The 21,022-nt window shown below is 39.7% G+C and overlaps 1 protein-coding gene and 1 pseudogene across 3 annotated transcripts in view; one reads left to right on the plus strand and one right to left on the minus strand.

The window, feature by feature from the left end:
- Window positions 1-21,022, minus strand: part of SRPK1 (SRSF protein kinase 1) — a 94,353-nt gene that overhangs the window by 37,045 nt on the left and 36,286 nt on the right. The window lies entirely within an intron of this gene.
- Window positions 2,965-3,724, plus strand: LOC101423575 (phosphoglycerate mutase 1-like; annotated as a pseudogene).

A 21,022-nucleotide genomic window follows, 5' to 3' on the forward strand; every position in this document is an offset into this window, starting at 1 on the left:
GTGGTTCAAACCCCGGGCCTCCTTGACCCGTGTGGAGCTGGCCCACGCGCAGTGCTGATGTGCGCAAGGAGTGCCCTGACACGCAGGGGTGTCCCCCGTGTAGGGGAGCCCCACACGCAAGGAGCACGCCCCGTAAGGAGAGCCGCCCAGTGCGAAAGAAAATGCAGCCTGCCCAAGAATGGCACCGCACACACTGAGAGCTGACAACCGGACGACACGAAAAAGAGAAACACAGATTCCTGGTGCTGCTGCTAAGGATAGAAGCAGCCACGGAAGAACACACAGCAAATGGACAGAGAGAGCAGAAAACTGGGGGTGTGGGGGAGAGGAATAAAAAATAAATCTTAAAAAAAAAAAAAGGATAGAACATCTAGACAGAAAATCACTAAGAAAATATAAGATTTGAATGGTACTCTAAACCAGATATACCTAAAAGACATATAGAGAACATTATACCAACAGCAGCAGAATATTCTTTCTACTCAAGTGCACATGAATCATTCTCCAAGATAGAACAAACGTGAAGTCACAAAACAAGCCTCAATAATTAAAAAATATTGAAATCATCAATGTACCTTTTCTGCCCACAATGGAATGAAGTTAGCAACCATGACAGAGGGAGAAATGGACAATTCACAGATACGTGGAAATTAACATAAGCAACCAATGGGTTAAAGAGGAAATCATAAGGCAAATTAGGAAATACCAGGAAGCAAAAGAAAAGGAAAACACAACATACCAAAACTCAAGGGTAATGACAAAGGCAGTGCTGAGAGGGAAATTTATAGCTCTAAATGCTTACATTAAAAAGATGAAAGAGGGAAACGGACTTTGGCCCAGTGGTTGGGGCGTCCCTCTACCATATGGGAGGTCCGCGGTTCAAGCCCCGGGCCTCCTTGACCCGTGTGGAGCTGGCCATGCGCGGTGCTGATGCGCGCAGGGGGTGCCGTGCCACGCGGGGGGTGCGCCCGTGGGGAAAGCCGCCCAGCGTGAAGGGAGAGAGCAGCCTGCCCAGGAGTGGCGCCGCCCGCACTTCCCGTGCCGCTGACGACAACAGAAGCGGACAAAGAGACAGGACGCAGCAGATGGACACAGAGAGCAGACGGCCAGGGGAGGGGGGGAAATTAAATAAATAAATAAATCTTTAAAAAAAAAAAAAAGATGAAAGATTTTACATTGGAGACCTAACCTCAAAACTGGAAGAACTAGGAAAAAAAGAGCAAACTAAACCCAAGTCAGAAGGAAGAAAATAAGATTAGAGTAGAGATAAACAAAATAGAGAAGAAAAAAACAATAGATCAAAACCAAAAGTTCGTTCTTCGAAAGCCAATAAAATTGATAAACTTTTAGCTAGACTGAAGAATAAAAAAAGAAAGAACATAAATGACTAAAATCAAGAATGAAAAAGGGGCCATTACTACTGCACTGAAATCAAAAGGTCTATGAACAACTGTATGTCAACAACAAATCAGATAACCTAGATGAAATGGACACATTTTCCTTAAGAAACAAACAAACAAAACCCCACAATCTACCTATACTGATTCAAGAAGAAACAGATCTCAACAAACCACTGAGTGGTTGAGCACTTGCTTCCCATGCATGACGCCCCGGGTTCAATCGCTGGTACCTAATAAAACAAGCAAACAAACAAACAAATATACCAATACCTAATAAAAAGATGGAATCCATGAGAAAAGCTCAAGACCAGATGGTTTCATGGGTGAATTTTACCAAACAGTCCAAGAAGAATTAACACCAATTTTTATTAAATTTATTTCAAAAAATTGAAGATGAGGGAACATGCCCCACTTCATTCAACATCGTCTTCATACTGAAGCCAGATAAAGATACCACAAGAAAAGATAAGTACAGATCAGTATCTTTTAGGAATACAGATGCAAAAATACTCAACACAATACTAGCAAACTAAATACAACAGCATATTAAAAGAATTAAACATGGTAAGTGGACTTGGCCCAGTGATTAGGGCGTCCATCTACCACATGGGAGGTCAGTGGTTCAAACCCCGGGCCTCCTTGACCCGTGTGCAGCTGGCCCATGCACAGTGCTGATGCGCGCAAGGAGTGCCCTTCCACGCAGGGGTGTCCCCCGTGTAGGGGAGCCCCACACTCAAGGAGCGTGCCCCATAAGGAAAGCCACCCAGCACGAAAGAAAGTGCAGCCTGCCTAAGAATGGCGCTGCCCACACGGAGAGCTGACACAAAATGACACAACAAAAAGAAACACAGATTCCTGTGCCGCTGACAACAGAAGCGGACAAAGAAGATGATGCAGCAAACAGACACAGAGAACAGACAACTGGGGTGGGGGGGGGAGAGGACAGAAATAAATAAATCTTAAAAATAAATAAACAAAAGAATTAAACACCATGATCAAGTGGGATTTATCTCTGCTATGCAAGGGTCTATCAACAACAGTACACTACATTAACAGAATGATGGGGGAAAAAACGATCTAAACTAATGCAGAAAAGGCATTTGACAAAATCCAGCACCCCTTCTTGATTTAAAAAAAAACAACTATTTTAGAAAACTAGGAATAGAAGGAAACATCCTCAACATGATAAAGGGCATATATGAAAACCCCCCAGCTAATAACATACTTAATGCGAAAGACTGAAAGCTTTCCATCTAAGATCAGGAAAAGACAAGGATGCCCACTGTTACCACTCTTAGCATTGTTCTGGAAGTTCTGGTTAGAGCAATTAGGCAAAAAAGAAAGAAGAGGAAAAGGGAAAGGGAAAGAAAAAAAGAAGCATCCAAAATGAGAAAATTTCCCTATTTGCAGATGATAAACCCCTAGTTAGACTAACAAAGAAAAAAAGAGAGAAGCAAATAAATACAATCAGAAATGAAAGGGGGGAAGGTATGACTGATTCCAAGAAATAAAAAGGATCATAAGAGGCTATCATGGGTGCACGTTGCATCTCAAAGCTGTCGCCATGGCCGCCTACAAGCTGTTGCTGATCCGGGACGGCGAGAGCAGCTGGAACCTGGAGAACTGCTTTAGCAGCTGAGCAGATGACGCTGACCTAAGCCCAGCAGGGCATGAGGAGGCAAAGTATGGAGGGCAGGTGCTGCAAGATGCTGGCTATGAGTTTGATATCTGCTTCACCTCAGTGCAGAAGAGAGCAATCTAGATCCTGTGGACCATACTGGAATTCACTGACCAGATGTGATTGCCAGTAGTGAGGACTTGGCACCTCAGTGAGCAGCACTATGGGGGTCTGACTGGCCTCAATAAAGCAGAAACTGCTGCCAAGCATGGCAAAGCCCAGGTTAAGATCTGGAGGTGGTCCTATGATGTCCCACCACCACTGATGGAGCCTGATCATCACATCTGTAGCAATATCAGTAAGGATCACAGGTATGCAGACCTCACTGAAGATCAGCTCCCCTCCTGTGAGAGTCTAAAGGACACTACTGCCAGAGCCCTGCCTTTGTGGATGAAGAAATAATTCCCCAGATAAAGCAGGGGAAACGGGTATTGATTGCAGCACATGGCAATAGTCTTTGGCGCATTGTCTCTCTGAACAGGCTATCATGGAGCTGAACCTACCCCTTGGTATTTCCATCGTCTATGAATTGGACAAGAACTTGAAGCCAATCAAGCCCACGCAGTTCCTAGGGGATGAAGAGACCATACAGACCATGCGTTAGGTCATGGAAGCTGTGGCTACCCAGGGCAAGGCCAAGAAGTAAAAACGAGCAGATTACTACCCCCAGAATGCCTTCCCTGCCCATTCCCTTCCTCTACATCTCTCTCCCACACTTGTCACACTGACCACATCTGTAGGCACTTTAAGTTGTAGCTGCAGATGGGGACCAGCAATTTAGTCTTCTGTACCTACTCCATTCAAACAATCTGGTCAGAATGTCTCCTCTGGGGTATGGGTCCACAGTCCAAGACCTAAATGGATCAAAGACCTAAATATAAGAGCCTGAATTAAAACAGTCCTAGAAGAAAATGTACAAAGCATTTTCAGGACCTTGTGTTAGGAAATAGCTTCATAGATTTTACACCCAAAGCACAAGCAACAAAAGAATAAGTAAAAAAATGCGTGCTCATCAAGATGAAAACCTTTTGTTCCTCAAAGGACTTTAACATGTAAGTAAAGCAACAACCTACACAATGAGAGAAAATATTTAGAAAACACCTATCCAACAAATGTTTAATATCAGGAATATATAGGGAAGCGGATTTGGCCCAATGGAAAGGGCATCCACCGACCATATGGGAGGCCCAGGGTTCAAACCCAGGGCCTCCTGACCCGTGTGGTGAGCTGGCCCACACACAGTACCGATGCGTGCAAGGAGTGCTGTGTCACACAGGGTGTCCCCCACGTAGGGGAGTCCCATAGGCAAGGAGTGCACCCTGTAAGGAGAGCCACCCAGCACGAAAAAAGGGCAGCCTGCCCAGGAGTGGTGCTGCACACACAGAGAGCTGACGCAGCAAGATGACACAACAAAAAGGGACACAGATTCCCGGTGCTGCTAACAAGAATGCAAGTGGACACAGAACACACAGCAAATGGATGCAGAGAGCAGACAACAGGGGGAAGGGGAGAGGAAAAAAAAAAAGCCAGAACCACAAAATTACTGGAAGAAAACATAGGGAAACATCTTTAAGACCTTGTAGTAATGGTGGTATCTTGGACTTCACACCCAAAGCACATGCAATAAAAAAAAGATAAATGGAACCTCCTAAAATTAAACACTTTTGCACCTCACAGGCTTTGTCAAAAGGGTGAAAAGGCAGCTGACTCAATGGGAGAATATATTTGGAAATCACGTGTCTGATAAGGGTTTAATATTCAGGATATAAAGAGATGTTACAACTCAACAATAAAAAGACAAATGACCCAATTAAAAAATGGGCAAAAGATGTAAACAGACATTTGTCCAAAGAAAAAATACAAATAGCAAAAAACATATGAAAACATGCTCAACATCACTGATTGTATAAATACAAATCAAAATTAAAATGATACGTCATACTTATCAGAATGGCCATTATTAAAAAAGAGAGAAATACAAGTGCTGGAGAGGATGTGGAGAGACAGGAAGACTTATTCACTGTTTTTGGGACTGCAGAATGGTACAGCCACTGTGGATGACTGTTTGGCAGTTCCTAAAAGAAATTGAATACAGACTTGTCACATGACCTTGCAATACCACTACTGGGTATATACACAGAAGAACCGAAAGCAGTGACATGAACAGACGTCTGCACACTGATGTTCACAGCGGCAATATTCACAATTGCCAAAATTTGGAAACAACCCAGGCATCCATCAACCGATGAATGGATAAACAAACAATGGTGTATTTTTTTTTAAGATTTATTTATTTATTTCCCCCCCAACCCCCGCCCCGGTTGTCTGTTCTCTGTGTCTATTTGCTGTGTTGTCTTTCTTTGTCTGCTTCTGTTGTTGTCAGTGGCATGGGAATCTGTGTTTCTTTTTGTTGCGTCATCTTGTGTCAGCTCTCCGTGTGGGCGGCGCCATTCTTAGGCAGGCTGCACTTGCTTTTGTGTTCTCCTTACGGGGCGCACTCCTTGCGCGTGGGGCTCCCCTACGCGGGGGACACCCCTGCGTGGCAGGGCACTCCTTGCGCGCATCAGCACTGCGCATGGGCCAGCTGCACACGGGCCAAGGAGGCCAGGGGTTTGAACCACGGACCTCCCATGTGGTAGACGGATGCTCTAACCACTGGGCCAAGTCCGCAGCCACTATAGTGTATTCACACGATGGAATATTATGTAGCTGTAAGAAGAAATGAAGTCATAAAGCATATGACAAGATGGATGAACCTGGAGGACAAAACAGAGTTGCTTGCTTTGTGCTTGAGCAAAGCCAGCCAGGCACAAAAGGACAAATACTGTATGACTGCATTACTATGAACCAAATATATTGTGAAACATACTGTATGATTTTTTAAAAATTTTATATGTATCAAAAACATTTGAGAAACTTATGTTTTTATTAACTGTATTTCCTTTTTATTTTTAATTATTGTTTATATTTTCAATTACTGAATGTATGAAATAAAGTTAAAAAATAAATAATAGACTAACATATGGGAACTTTATTTTAGATATAATTTTTCTAGAAACCTACAGGTTCACTAATGGAAAAAAAGTCCATATATGATATATATTAGTCTGGAAAGTATATAAAAGTACAAAGGGGAAAAATTTTCCAATCACATGCTCTATAGACACATTTATATCCTGTTTTTCCTATTATATTGTAAGCTTCTGACATTCCTATGCAATTTCTTAAATCTTACATTAGAAGTATCATTACTTACTTTGATCTATTCCCTGCAGTTGGATATCTAACTTTCTAATTTTTCACTACTAAAAATAAGACTTAGTATTTTTGTGTAATTTTTATTCTGTATTTAGAATTATTTCTCTAAAGTTAAACTACTAGCTAGGGATAGCAACATTCCACCCCCCCACCTCTGATTTATAAAAATAATATGTTACATGTAGAAAATTTGGAAAACAATTCTTTCAAGGCACTCAAAATCTGAACAATTACCATTTCGGAATATTTTCTTCTAGCCTGTGGCCATGAACATTTTTAAGGAATGTCATGTAGTATGACTGCTTTTAAAAGGACTGTACCAAGTTACGTGCCCTCCAGTCACATATAGGTTTCCAGCTCTTAAGTATTACAAAGTTCAGAAAACTTATTTGACAGAGGTAAAAATGAAATATTTTCTAAATTAAAAATATGAATAAGTTTATTAATTTCCTTCTGCACATGTCATCAGTTCTATCATAATTTTTGTGCACAGAGAAGTTCAGAAGATATAAAGACCTGGATTTACATTCATTCTCTGACACTTAATAGCTGCATGCTTATAAAGCTTCAAATGGAAGCAGCAGGGTACATAGTATTCTTTCAACAGTTGTAGGAGGGGATTTTACAATCTATTTTTTTAGTATCTATTTACCTTTTCTTTTTTTTCTTTTTAAAGATTTATTTATTTATATCTCTCCCCACCCCCGGTTGTCTGTTCTCTGTGTCTATTTGCTGCATCTTCTTTGTCCGCTTCTGTTGTTGTCAGCGGCACGGGAATCTGTGTTTCTTTTTGTTGCATCATCTTGTTGTGTCAACTCTCCGTGTGTGCGGCGCCATTCCTGGACAGGCTGCACTTGCTTTTGCGCTGGGCGGCTCTTCTTACGGGGCGCACCCCTTGCGCATGGGGCTCCCCTACGCGGGGGACACCCGAGTGGCAGGGCACTCCTTGCGCACATCAGCACTGCACATGGGCCAGCTCCACATGGGTCAAGGAGGCCCAGGGTTTGAACCGCGGACCTCCCATGTGGTTGATGGACGCCCTAACCACTGGGCCAAGTCCACCACCACCCTATTTACCTTTTCATCAACCTATTCCGTCAAATTGTTTCTTCAGAAGATTCAATTTAACAGAAGAAAAATTTAATAACAAATTAGTTACAAGGTATTATTGGGCTGATGAGAAATAAGAAATACCTTGATAAGAATGACTGATTTAGATTTTAATTTTTTTTGTTTTTGTTTTAATTTAGATTTTTGATGGTCATTTCAACCTACCTCAATTCTTTATATAATGCCTCCCGCACTCCACCCCCCATGGGATCCAAAAGCAGTTATAAAACTGCATGGTTCAATTTGTTTATTCCTAATGAAAACAGGTCTTTGAGAAACTTTTTAGTAAGGCATTACCTGGCCTACTTTGTTTAGCAGAAAAAAATGAGTCTGAATGAACAACATTCCCAAATTTGAGATTAAGGCAGAATTCTAAAACAGACTCAGATTTCAAACTTAATGAAAGTAAATGTTGTTGCTCTTTACAAATAATTTTGATAATAAGAACCACAATTGTGAGATTTTGAAAAACAGTGAAATACACGTCTGAAAACCAGATTTGACAATGCCAGAATATCAGAATTTCATAAATATTAACTGAACAAAACTAAGTATCACTCCCAGATAAAAGATTCAAGATTGAATTATAAACCGCAAGCCCCAATGTGAAATACAAGTTCCCAACCCTGACATGTATTGGTGCAAAAGAAAATCTATTTTAGTATTTAAAATTAATGGATAGATTATCTAAGGAAAAAACTCCCACTTTTCAACTCTTTTAAGTTTCAAGTTTTTTTTGTTTTGTTTTATTTATTTCATTTTATTTCTCTCCCCTTCTCAATCCCACCCCCCAACTATCTGCTCTCTGTGTCCATTTGCTGTGTGTTCTTCTGTGACTGCTTCTATCCTTATTAGAGGCACCAGGAATCTGTGTTTCTTTTTGTTGCATCATCTTGCTGCATCAGCTCTCCGTGTGTGCAGCGTCATTCCTGGGCAGGCTGCACTTTCTTTGGCGCTGAGCGGCTCTCCTTATGGGCGCACTCCTTACGCGTGGGGCTCCCCTATGCGGGGGACACCCCTGCGTGGCACAGCACTCCTTGCGCCCATCAGCACTGCGCATGGGCCAGCTCCACATGGGTCAAGGAGGTCCGGGGTTTGAACCACAGATCTCCCATGTGGTAGGCAGACACTATCCATTGAGCCAAGTCTACTTCCCTAAGTTTCAAGTTTTAAATATTTTTATTTCCATAAACTTTTGTACTGCTTTTATGTACATCACTATTCAGCCATCTCTTTCCTGTGCTGGATGGCCTGTTTCTCCAATGTCACAGTCTTCCTCTCTTTTGGATTTACTTCTTCACTTTGATAAGGCACATTTATCAATAACTTCTAGAAAATGGGTTTCTGGGAGGTAAATTTATCAAGACCTCTCCATATCTTCGTTTTATCCTAATCCTTAACTGCCTGTCTGGGTATAAAAAAATAAATGGTCTGTAGTGTTCTATCTCCCAGTGTTGGTGTTGATCAGCCTAATCAAGGCTCTCTGATTCCTGATCCTTAATATAGAACTTGTCTTATCTCCCTAGAGGTGTGTTTGTTTGTTTGCTTTTTTTTTTTTTAGGACCTTCTCTTTTACCCCGTGTTCCAAAATTTCCTGAATAGCCTTTTTTTTTACTTAAGAGATTTACTTCCCCCCCTTCCTCTCCTCCTGCTCTGCTGTTTTTGTTGTCTTCTCTTCTCATTTTCTTTCCTCTAGGATTCACCAGGATTTGGTCCTGGAGACCCCTGATGTGGAGAGAGGTTCCCTGTCAATTGCACCACCTCAGTTCCAGGTTTCTGTTGTGCTTCACCTTGACTCTTCCCCTTGTCTTTTTTTGCTCGATGCATCATCATCTTGCTGCATGCCTCACTTGGCACAGGGCACTGGCTCACCATGTGGGCACTCGTGTGGGCACTGGCTCACCACACAGGGACAGGTTCACCAGGCAGGCATGCTTTTTCTTCCTTTGTCACCAGGAGGCCCCAGGGATCGAACCCAGGTCCTCCCACATGGTAGGCAGAAGCTCTTATCACTTGAGCCACATCCGCTTCCCTCCTGAATGGCTTTTTAAAAACCAGTCTTGCTAAATATTGTATATGCCCTTGCAAACTAGAGACTCATTCAGTTCTGGGAAAAATTCCTATATTTCCCTGAAGAGTTAATCTCCTTCACTTTGTCTACTCTCTCTACTTCTCTGGAATTTGTTTTTCTTCCAGATATTGGACCCTTTGGCCCCCTCCAATAATTTTCTCTTTTTTTTTTTCCTCTCTCTCATTTTCTTTCTCTTTAGTTTTTCTGCTCTATTTTCTAGATCTAGCCTAACTTTTATTGCCTTTTTTTTTCTTTTTAACACTTATTTAGGGACACAGAGTGTATCTAAATGTTTTTTAAAAAAGAATTTGTTTTGAAGTTTTCATACCCTAACTTACCACTGCATATGCAGTTTTTAACATGGCTCAAAGACAACTGCCAATCTACACAAATTGTTTAGGATTACTGAATTTGATACAGGAATAAGAATTTTCTTCCTTTTTTTTTTTTTTAAAGATTTATTTTACTTTTTAAAAATTTCTTTCCCCTTCCTGCCCCCCCCACCCCAGTTGTCTGTTCTCTGTGTTCATTTGCTGCGTGTTCTTTTGTCTGCTTCTGTTGTTTTCAGCGGAACCGAGCATCTGTGTTTCTTTTGGTTGCATTGTCTTGCTGTGTCAGCTCTCCATGTGTGCGGTGTCGTTCTTGGGCAGGGTGCACTTTCTTTCGCACTGAGCGGCTCTCCTTACGGGGTGCACTCCTTGCGCATGGGGCTCCCCTACACGGGACACCCCTTCGTGGCAGGGCACTCCTTGCACACATCAGCACTGCGCATGGGCCAGTTCCACATGGGTCAAGGAGGCCCAGGGTTTGAACTGCAGACCTCCCATGTGGTAGGCAGATGCCCTATCCATTGGGACAAGTCCACTTCCACTTCCCAAGTCCAAGCAGTTTTAAGGTCAAGTACTACTATATTTTCAAAAAAGAACTAATAATTGGATAATTCCTTCCTTTCTTTTTTTTTTTAATAAACTGTTTTCAGTGTATCTTACAAGTTGAAAAAGCTTTCCAGTTAATTTGAGGACACTAGCATAGAGGTATCATGGAGAAACCAGGGGCCAGGTAGGGGAGGGGAGGGAATGGAGATGACCATTTCATCATCTCAACTTGCCTGCTGACTCTAAGCAAATGCCTTAATCTCTGTGTCTGGAGTATAGCATAACCATGATACCCAAAGCAGTGATGAACAACAGACACATGATTACACACACAAAAACAAAATTTGGCGAGTCTCACTAATGAAATGCATGTACAATTATTGAATATAAGCAGGCATAAAAGGATAATTCATCCTCAGGAACTCTATTAATGTTATTCACTATGCTTACACATTTAAAAGAGAAAAATCATAATGAAGACATGATAAAATTCAAGATGCATTTCAGATTGAAACCCTTGGTAAGCTAGGAATAAAACGGGGAAAACTTACCCAACTGAGATAAAGATATAGACTAGAAATCCATAGAAACATACTTTAAAACAGTTTTCATGGCTACTTTCCAATACTGTACTGTTAGTCTTACATAATAATTTAAAGCAAGAAAAAGAACCAAAACTGTTACTGTTACAAAGTGGTTATCTACTTAGAAAATTTAAGAAAAATAACTGAAAAACCAATACAACAAATTAGAGGTTTAGCAAAGAGGCTAGATAACATACAAAATACAAAAGTGACAGTGTTCCTATATACCAACAATAACCAATAAAATATATAATGTATAAAAAGAGCAATTTATAATAACAATAATCCCTAGAACCTATGAATATGTTACCTTACATGGGTAAAAGGGACTTTGCAGATAGTTAAGGCTCTTGAGATGGGAAGTTTACCCCGGATGATCCAAGGGGATCCAATGTGATCATAAGGGTCCTTTTAAAAGAGGTAGGCAAGAAAATCATAGTGATGTGAGGAAGGAGCCATATGCTAAAGAATGCATGCAGGCACCTCTAAAAGCTGAAAAAGAAAGGCAAGGAAACAGATTCTCCCCTAGAATTTCTAGGAGTGCAGCCTTGTCATTCCATTTTAGACTTCTGATCTCCAGAACTGTAAGATTTATTTTTATAGTTAAGTGAAAGAAATTAGACAAAAGGACCTACATATTGTTTGATGACATCTATACAAAATATAAATACAAATAAATTAGAAAGATGGAAACAGTAGCAATTATGTATGGCAGGGGAAGTACAGAGAGACTGAGAGGTGATTAAGGCACAGAACTTTTCTGTGTCTGTTTCTTGTTTATTATTATTATTGTAATAATGAAACTGCTCTAATAATGTTTGAAGTGATGAATGCACAACTACATGATTATACCAAATACCACTGATTGTACCCTTTGGATGGACTGTATGCTTTACTAATATGTATCAATAAAATAAAACAAAAATATTTTTATTGTGATGGCAAAATATATGTAACATATTTCCCATTTTAACCACTTTCAAGTACATAATCCAGTGGTGTTAATCATATTCACAAGGTTGAGCTACCTTTACTACCATCTATTACCAAAACTTTTCCATCACTCCAAGGAGAATTCTGGACACATTAAGCATTAACTCCTCATTCCCCAACCCATTCTTTCTTTATGAATTTGCATATTCTAATTATCTCTTATAAGGGAGGTCTTACAATATTTGTCCTTTTTGTGTGTGGTTTATTTCACTCAACATAATGTCTTTGAGGTTAATCCATGTTGTAGCAGGTATCAGAACTTCACTCCTTTTTATGGCTGAATAATATTCCATTGTATGAATATACCATATTTTGTTTATCAAACTCATCTGTTGATGGACACTTGGGTTGCTTCCCCCTTTCGGCTACTGTAAATAATCTGCTATGAACATTGATGTATACATAGATATCTGTCTGAGGCAATTTATACTGTCTTAAGCTGATAAATTTGTGATAATTTCTTTTAGCAACAACAGAAAACCAGTACATCAATCTAACATTACTCAAACTAATAACATGACGATTCACAGAAAATACTCAACCATGAAAAGATCTCCAACATCAGTAAAATCAGGAAAATATAAATTTCACATGCTGACAAGGATTTGGGTGAGCATTCTTATATGCTGTTGATGGTATTTAAGATTGGTGAAGCCCTTTGAAAGGTAATTTGGCAGTTTAAAATTTAAATACATCTTTTCACTTACTATATCTATTTCTGGGAGGCAGAAAGTATGGAATGATTAAGATTCCAGATCTAGAAGGTGACTACTTGAATCTGAATCCCTGTTCTACAATCTGCAAGCTTTGTGACTGGGAAAGTCACTTAAGTTCTCAAGCCCCCCAAATGACTTCTCTACAAAATAGAGATGGTAATAGTTGGTGTGAGAATTTGACAATAAAATGTAATTAGCATAATACTCACTACTTAGTGTTTGATAAATATTAACTATTATAAATGCTATATAAAGTACATAAACATGGTCAAAATGATAGTTGCTGCTTTATTGTTAATGTAAAGTAAATTAATATAATTTGGAATCAACAGTAGTTGTTAAGTAAATTATTGAACACTCTCCAAGACACACTATTAAAATGATAAATACAAGTAGCTAGATAATATATACAGTGTTCCATTTATTATTTCCCAAAAAAAATGTAGATAGGTACATATATTCCCATATAAATGCATAGAGATTTCAAGGATAAAGAGAACTGTTAACAATTGTTCCTGTCTTAGAAAGAATGAAGGAGTAAGGATGTGAGGGAACATAAAGAAAGGTTTCCAAATTTTCCCATATAATACAATTTTGAATTGTTGGAACACTTCCAATGAGAATTATTCATGAAACACCACATCATCTTGAAAATAGACAATTTTAAAAAATTAAAGCTCACTGTTGGGTTGGGAAGTATGCAGGGAGATTGGAATGCCTCTCTCACACTGGGCTTTGTCTTCTGCCCAGCATTTCTCTTCAGGAATTGCCCCTCCACAATCAAGCAAGACTGCCTATTACACAGCTCTACTCACCCTACACTCCACAGAGGTAGACATATGATCCGAGCAAGGTGACTCAGAATCCTTTTCAGAAGAATACAGAGCTGGGAGAAGCTCTATTTCCAAAAAATCTTAAGCAATAAAGACCAAGGGGTTACCAGAAGCAATTACTACTACCAAATGGGGAGAAAATGTGTGAGAATGAAGTCAAAATATAGGAAAATAAAGCCAAGATATTTATAGGTTAGGAGAAAGACAGACAAATCTACAGATATACATTCAGATCACAGTATCAAGGATAGCTCCCTCTTATTAACCCCTGTATATATAACCTAAGCTAGTTTATATTTGATCACTGTAGCAGTTTGGCATTATTTATGAATTCCAAAAATAGATAACAGATTATGTTTGTAAAATGCCTGTTCCTCTGGGCATGATTAAATTATGATTAGGGCTTTGATTAGGCCACATCAGTAGGACGTTGAGTCTCTGCCCACTTATACTTTATGGCCTGGTAACTGTAAGCTTCTACCCCAAATAAATACCCTTTATAAAAACCAACCAATTTCTGGTATTTTGCATCAGCAACCCTTTGGCTGACCGTCACTTACCACAGGAAGAGTTCTAAAAAAGACATATACATAATTTGACAGAAAGCATGTAACTTCTTAATTATTCCACTATTAGATACTTATCCTAAAAATTGAAGATGCACACAAGATTTAGATATAATGATGTTCATTACAGCATGTACTACAGCAAAAAGCTAGAAACAGAAACTTCAAAAAGACTGATTGCACAAGTGCATTTATATCATCTCATTCAATATCAATAAAATTAAAATAAAGGAATAAAGTTATAAATCCACAACCAGGTACAGACAGAGAAAATGCAAAGTCCTGGCAGGGTGAGCTGAAGTGGAGAAAGCAGGCAGTCAATCTGTGTTGCCTAATAAAACTCTGGATGTAAGAATTGTGAAAGAATGCAGTAGCTGTGAGAAGAGGGTTGGAAAAGAGGAAGATTAATATGGAAGGTTTCTATAATGAAGCTGACACCCAACATGGCACAGCAGACAAGGAAGGCTGTCTAAAGAAAATGAACAAACTGGAAAGAATGAAGGCTGCTAGTGAAGATCATGTTATCCCAAAGTAAAGTTTTCCAGATCCTAGCATTTAGTGAGACCCAGAATCATTAACAGCTCTCTGCTACTTCAGCGCAAAGAAAAGCCTTGCTAGGGATGCAGAGCTTCCAATCAAATCTCAACTGCCTCACCCACAAATATGAAAAGATGACCAAGGATCACCAACCATTTGATGAAAGCCCCCAATATCAAAAACAGAAACAAAGATAAACGATTAATTGAATCTAGAGGAGAGATGCATTCAGGAAAAAAAAATCTTAAGACTAATTAATATGAATAGAAAGATCTTAAATGTTGACTTTCAACTAGAAAAGGATGCTCTAAAAGATGAGTAATGAAAGTGAGAAAGAAGTCTTAGATAAAGTTGAGATTTCCCTAAATATAGGGGAAACCTTTGGAGATGAGAAATGCATGAAAGAGATGAGACAAAGACAATGCATCCAGAAGGTCCAACAGCTGACAATGAGAGATGCAGAAAGAGAAAATTAAGAAAACAAGAGGGTAGGAAATTATTAAAAATATTTGGGAGTGAGAGGGGGCATTGAATGGAATCTCCATTTAAAATGAAAGAGCCCTCCTGGTACTAAACAAGATTACTTTTAAAAGACAACTACATAGGTAAGAGCTCCAAGAATGAGCTTGTCCTATGAGGCAATCAGTAATCTCCCAGCGCTATTTAAAGCACCTGTTTGAGGGGCCCAGGAGACCAGAAGAGCATCCTGCAACATCCTCAAAAAAAATGGAAGGAGGGGATTGCTCATCTCCAGTGAAGATTCATGGAGGCTGGTGTCCATCCTCCACTGGCGGCAAAAGCCACCTCTGGAAATATTCCGTGGCTGGAGTTGGAAGCTTCATTTCCCAAAAAAAGGGAAGGAAGAGATGGCTGGGTACCAACTTCAGCTACTGATTGGTAAATTTGTCTGGCTAAAGTATAATCGTAAGAACACCCAAAGTTTGAACCTTTCCAAGTTGAAAAGAAGCCAGGAGTTGCCATTTTTAACTCTGCCCCAGGCTTGAGGGGAAGCGGGGCTAACTGGAAATAACAGTCAAGGTAGAGACCAGCTTCTTTCTATCCAGATCAGACTGCAGCTCTAGCCTAGGCCCCAGCCCCACCTCCAGCAGGGAGGAAGCTGGGGGACCTGCACCAGCCTCTCCAGGCAACTGCAGGCACTTCTGGCCAGCACTGACTGGACAGTCAGACACCTGGGACTCCATTGCTACCCCCAAATAGGACAGGAGGGGAGCTGGTGTTTCTTCACCCTCTCTGGGAAATTGCAGGGGCTTGTAGTCCACACAGACTGGATACTCAGACATAAATTCTTGAGAGAAATGAAAACGAGAACACAACAGATCAGAACCTATGAGATGCAGAGAAGGCAGGACTGAGATGGAAATTTATAGCCCTCAATGCTTACATTAAAAAAGAAGAGCTAAAACCAACGACATAACTACACAGCTGGAGGAACTAGAAAAAGAACAGCCAACTATTCCCAAAGCAAGCAGAAAGAATGAAATAACAAATATCACAGCAGAAACAAATGAAATTGAGAACAACAACAACAAAAAGAGAACAAAACCAAAAGCTGATTCTTCAAGATTTACAAAATTGACAAATCTTTAGCTAGACTGACAAAAAAAGAAGATGCAAATAAATAAAAGAAAAAAAGAAAACAGGGACATTACCATTGACCCCAAAGAAATAAGAGATCATAAAAGGATACTACGAACAACTGTATGCCAACAAACTAGACAATGTAGAGGAAATGGACAAATTCCTAAGAAACACATGAACCTAGAAGAAATAGAAGACCTCAACAAACCAATCACAAAAGACTGAAACAGTCATCATATACCCCAAAACGAAAAGCCCAGGACCAGATGGTTTTACAGGTGAGTTCTACCAAGCATTTAAAGAAGGTTTAATATCAATCTTACTCAAACTCTTCCAAAAAAACTGAACAAGAAGGAACACTACCAAACTCATTCTATGAAGCCAATATCACTTTAATACCATGGCCAGATAAAGATATTATGGGGGGAAAAAATGACAGACCCATTTCTCTAATGAATATGGATGTAAAAATCCTCAACAAAATACTTGCTGATTGAATCCAACAACACATTAAAAGAATTATTTACCAAAAGAAGAAAAAAAAAAAGAAAGAAAAAAGAATTATTCCTCATGATCAAGTGGGTTGTATATCAGGCATGGAAGGGTTGTTCATCACCAGAAAATCAGTGTAATATAGCACAAAACATAGAAGAAAAAGTACATGATCATCTTGATTAATGCAAAAAAGGAATTTAACAAAATACAGCATCCTTTCTTGATAAAAATACTACAAAGGATAGGAATAAAAGGAAACTTCCTCAATATGATAAAGGCCATATATGAAAACCCACAGCTAATATTGTACATAGACCAATGGAACAGAACTGATGTTCAGAAAAAGACCCTACGTCTATGGCCGAGTGATTTTTGACAAGCCTGTCAAACCCACCCAGCTGGAGCAGAACAGTCTATTCAACAAATGGTGCTGGGAGAACTGGATATCCATAGCCAAAAGAAAGAAGACTCTTATCTCACACCTTATACAAACATTAACTCAAAATGGATCAAAGACCAAATATAAAAGCTAGAACCATCAAGCTCCTAGAAGAAAACGTAGGGAAGCATCTTCAAGACCTGGTGGTAGCTGGTAGATTCTTAAACTTTACAAAGTGTCAGCAATGAAAGAAAACATGGATAAATGGGACCTCCTCGAACTTAAATACTTTTGTGATTCAAAGGACTTCAACAAAAGCTGAAAAGGCAGCCCACTCAATGGGAGAAAATATGGAAACCACATATCTGATAAGGGTTAGATTTCTATTCTATATAAAGAGATGATACAACTCAATAAAAATGCAAGCAATCTAATTTAAAAATGGGCAAAAGAGACTTAAATAGACATTTCCCCAAAACGGAAATATAATTGGCCAAAATGCACATGAAAAATTGTTCAATATCACTAGCTATTATGGAAATGGAAATCAAAACAACGAGATATCATCTCACACCACAAAGGATGGCCACTATTAGAATAACAGAAAACAAAAAGTGCTGGGGAGAATGTGGAGAAATAGGAACACTCCGTCACTGTTGGTGGGAATGTAAAATGGTGCAGCTTCTGTAGAAGACAGTTTGGCAGTTCCTAAGGAAACTAAATATAGAACTGTCATATGATCCAGCAATTTCTCCACTAGGAATATATCCAAAAGAACAGAAAATTGACACGAACAGACATCTGCACACTGATGTCCATAGTGGCATTATTCACAATTGCCAAAGGATGGAAACAATCCAAGTGTCCATTACCTGATGAATGGATAAACAAAATAAGGAATATACATACAATGGAACACTATGCTGCTATAATAAATGAAATTGAGACACATATGCTAACATGGATAAACCATGAAGAAGTTATACTAAGTGAAATAGGCCAGACACAAAAGGACAAATATTGCACGGTCTCACTAATATGAACTAAAAAGAAGAGGAAACGCATGGAACTAAAACTTAGACTACAAGTTATTAGGAGATAGGAGGAGGATTGAGAAGGGGTACTGATGATTTATGTATGTACAAGTTTTAATTAATTTGACTATAAAAGTGTGGAAATGGATAGCATTGATGGTAATGCATTATAGTGAGTAGAACTAACACACCTGGTTTATAAATGGGATTGTGGCTGAAAAGGGTAGTCCAGGGATGTAAATGTCAACTGAAAGAAAGCTAGAAAATAGTTTAGGGACTGAATAACATAGTGAACTCAGAGGTGTATGAGAATTGTGTTTAATAATACAAATACAAGAATGTCAGTCTATGAACTAGAATGAAAGTAATCACTATTGCAAGGTGGTAAGAATGTGGAGAAGCATGAGAAAAATACAATTAATATAACCTATGGACTATAGTTAACAGCAATATTTTATTTTTTTTGTTATTTGCTTGTCAATTTTATTATTTTTTTAATCTTTTAAAAAATATTTATTTTTAATTCATTTTTAAAATATTACATTAAAAAAATATGAGGTTCCCATGTACCCCTGACCCTCCTCATCCCACTACTCCCCCCATAGCAACATTCTCCTCCATCATCATGACACATTCATTGCATTTGGTGAATACATCTCTGAGCATCGCTGCACCTCATGGTCAATGGTCCACATCATAGCCCACACTCTCCCACATTCCATCCAGTGGGCCATGGGAGGACCTACAATGTCCAGTAATTGTCCCTGCGGCACCACCCAGGACAACTCCAAGTCCCGAAAACGCCTCCACATCTCATCTCTTCCTCCCATTCCCCACACCCAGCAGCCACCATGGACACTTTTTCCACACCAATGCCACATTTTCTTCGATTACTAACCACAATAGGTCATGAATAGAATATCAGTAAGTCCACTCTAATCCATATCCTATTCCTCCATCCTGTGGACCTTTGTTTTGGTTGTGTCCATTCCACATCTATGTCAAGAGGGGGCTTAGATTCCACATGGATGCTGGATGCAATTCTTCTGCTTTCAGTTGTGGGCACTCTTGGCTCCATGGTGTGGTTGTTGACATTCTTCAACTCCATGTTAGCTGAGTGGGGTAAGTCCAAAAAACCAGAGTGTAGGAGCTGAAGTCTGTTGAGGCTCAGGGCCTGGCTATCATATGGTCAGTCCAGAGATTCAGATCCCCTGGGTATATATCTTAAACCCCAGCACCAACTACAATTCTGGTAAAGTAACAGGAAAGGCTTGTGAAAAGAGATCACATCTGAGTCCAGCTCCATCACACAGAAACACCAACTCCAAAGAAGGGCCAACTGAACTGGCACTGAACTCCATCTGCCATGACCATAAAACCTGTGGGTCTCTGTAACCCTCAGAAGAACCAATACCTGGGGTTGTATCTACTTTTTGTGTCTCTGGGACTCTGCTCAGGTATACATAAGGGCAACCCCTCTGATAACCTCCCGGCTCTTTTTTAGAGACTCATAGCCATATAAAATCATTTGTTCTTTTCATTTCCCCCTTGATTTAGGTCAAAAAGCATTTTTAACTCCTGTTATTACATGTAGACAGAGATATTCTGCTGGTCCGAGTTGAACCTTTTATTCAAGGTCATTTTCTAGTTCGTCATCAGCTGGTACTTGGTAGCGATGCCTCAGCGCCAGGGAGGTTCATGCCCGGTAGTCATGTCCCACGCTGGGGGGAAGGCAACGCATTTACACGCTGAGTTCGGCTTTGAGACTGGCCACATTTGAGCAACATGGAGGCTCTCAGGAGGTAACTCTTAGGCACACTGCTGCTCTAGGCCTTGTTCTTATTTCAGGTGCACAGGCTCACAAGCATAGCCATTAGTATCAGGGGCAAATTGTTGGACCTTCATTCTTTTTGGTCTTTGCCGTTGCACTTGGGGGATTGTTGCTGTTCCTTTAGGGACTGTGATAGAGCTCCCCTGGAACAGCAATACTTTAATATTCTTGTATCAATGCCAAAGATGTACTATGCTAATAATAGGGGGTTATGGGAAAAGTATACCAAACGTATGCTATAGACCATAGTTAATGGTAGTAGTCTGATGATATTATCTCATAATCTGTAAAAATGTTCCACAAAAATGGAGTAGGTTGGTGGAGGGGTGTTGTATGGAAATTCCACACATGTACATATTCATAGCTTCTTTAATAAACATATATTTAAGGGAAGTGGATATGGTTCAAACAGTTGGGCATGTGCCTACCACATGGGGGCAGGGAGACCCAGGTTCAGTTCCTGGTGCTTCCTAAAGAAGATGAGCAAGATAGCGAGCTGGCATGGTGAGTTAACGCAATGAGCAGATGCAATAAGGAGACACAATGAGGAAACACAATGAGAGACACAACAAACAGGGAGTGAATGTGACTCAAGAGATTGGGGGCCTCCCCCACAGGAGGTCCCAGGTTCGGTTCCTGGTGCCTCCTAAAAAGAAGATGAGCAGACACCACGCACAACAAACAGACACAGAGAGCTGACAGCGAAAGCAAACAACAACAAGGAGAGGATAAATAAATAAATAATGAACCTTTAAAAATATATATATATATATTTTAAACTAGTTGCCTTCAGAAGTACACCTATGACTGGGGAAAGGGTAGAACAGATAATTGTATAGCTTTAATTATAAAACCTCTACTCTCTATTTTTTTAAATACCAAGATATGCAATTTATTTAATGAAAGGAAACAAATTGGAAACCTAAAGGTCTACCGGGGACTGAAAAAATTTGTCAGCTACATAAATAATGAAAATGTGATTACTAACGTTCATTTGTGGTAAGAAAAGGATCACCTACTATCAATACATTCAAAAAATTGTTACCTGTAACTGGATTCATGG

This window comes from Dasypus novemcinctus, chromosome 11, assembly GCF_030445035.2.
Source record: "Dasypus novemcinctus isolate mDasNov1 chromosome 11, mDasNov1.1.hap2, whole genome shotgun sequence".
In the NCBI taxonomy this organism is placed as follows: Eukaryota; Metazoa; Chordata; class Mammalia; order Cingulata; family Dasypodidae; genus Dasypus; species Dasypus novemcinctus.